Source organism: Saccoglossus kowalevskii, unplaced genomic scaffold (assembly GCF_978046115.1).
Source record: "Saccoglossus kowalevskii unplaced genomic scaffold, keSacKowa6.1 SCAFFOLD_24, whole genome shotgun sequence".
In the NCBI taxonomy this organism is placed as follows: domain Eukaryota; kingdom Metazoa; phylum Hemichordata; class Enteropneusta; family Harrimaniidae; genus Saccoglossus; species Saccoglossus kowalevskii.
Window position 1 is genome coordinate 2710699 of NW_028188618.1, and position 1533 is coordinate 2712231.

Sequence of the window (1533 nt, forward strand, 5' to 3'; positions counted from 1 at the left end):
AAACTCACTAAACATGCATCTTATGTGGTTGCTGGGAATAAACCTTTGATACAAGTAAATGTTAGACTCTCTTCACCTCGTTCTGAAAGCCCCCCCCCCTCCTCCCCGACCACATCACGGACAGTATTTGTATAAAGGAAAAATACTAATCAACATGTACGCGTTCATGATAATGCAAGCAATATAACAAGTCGAGGTATCATTTCCTGTGAAACAAGCAATCACAATGTAAAATGAAAACATCTGTCAAAATGTGGACAGGAAGTTTATTTAATGATTACTCCCAGTTATGTGTTACTGCAACTGGATCATCAGTAAGCGGCCTTTCAAATCTACATGACATATCAGAGAGACTGTGATAAAATGCTCTTTTAGTAAAAGTATTATTTAACAAAAGTGTACCTTATTATTTCCAAATTGAGAGAATTCACCAGACCAGGAGATAAATGCAAGTCTCAAACATAGAATAATCATTTGATACGTTAATGTTTTAGAACTCATGGATATGCAATTTTAAAGGCCACATACAGAGGGTAAATCTCAAGCTATATAATGACTGGTGGCACAGGAAATTTTATTAAAATGTACTGTGAATGACAGAAAATAAACCTGTACTCACCGTTCAAGTTCAAGTAGGTAATGACTTCCAACGTTTTTATTTTGAAATAGAATATATTTGCATGTATTTAAATAAACGGCACTCATTGGCTGATTTTTCAGTCACGAAAATAAATCGTGTTTACGTCTATTTCTGTGAACCAACAATTGTTCAACTGTTTGCAAGATTTACTGGTGGTCAGGTGGTCTAAATGATTGTTTCTATTATTATGTTCACCGGAGTTTGTGTGTGTTCGAATCCTGACACCAGCCGAAAAGGAACATTAAATAAGATTTATAAAACCGTACATTCTTATTTATGCTATTTTTTTTATAAAAAAGTCAACTTATTGGAACTTCAGCGACTGATAAAAATGCTAAACCGTAGAATATCTGATCGGACTTTTTTGAATATCGGACGTGTTCAATTAATTTGACGAGATTTATTTAACCGTATAGTTGAAGCGAGGAAAAAATCATATCATTTTTGGATGATCTTGGAATCAGAATCCGAACAGAAACAAAAAACCTGTTATTTAAAGTCTTCTGATTGTTTTATCAATCGTTGTTTTGTACAAATTAAATCTTGGTCACGTGATGGTTACTCTAACATCAAGTGACCACGATTTAACTAATTAGTAGCACGGCAAATTAATTTCTAATAAATTGTTTGCGTATTCTAAGTTGTCGGTGAGCTCATATTCTTGGGAGCGCGTATCTGGGCATTTTCACCGTCTGGAAATCACAACAGGTAAAAACAACAGTCGAACATTTTCAAAAAACTTCTCGTGAACTTTGTAACAAGATTACACTTACATGCGAAACATTTTGTTCATATTTTCTTGACTTTAACCGTTTTCACCAGCGTTCCACACGCCATGTACAATTTTCAGTGATGTAGCTTCGCCCCCAGAATGTCATTAATTAGTTACGGCA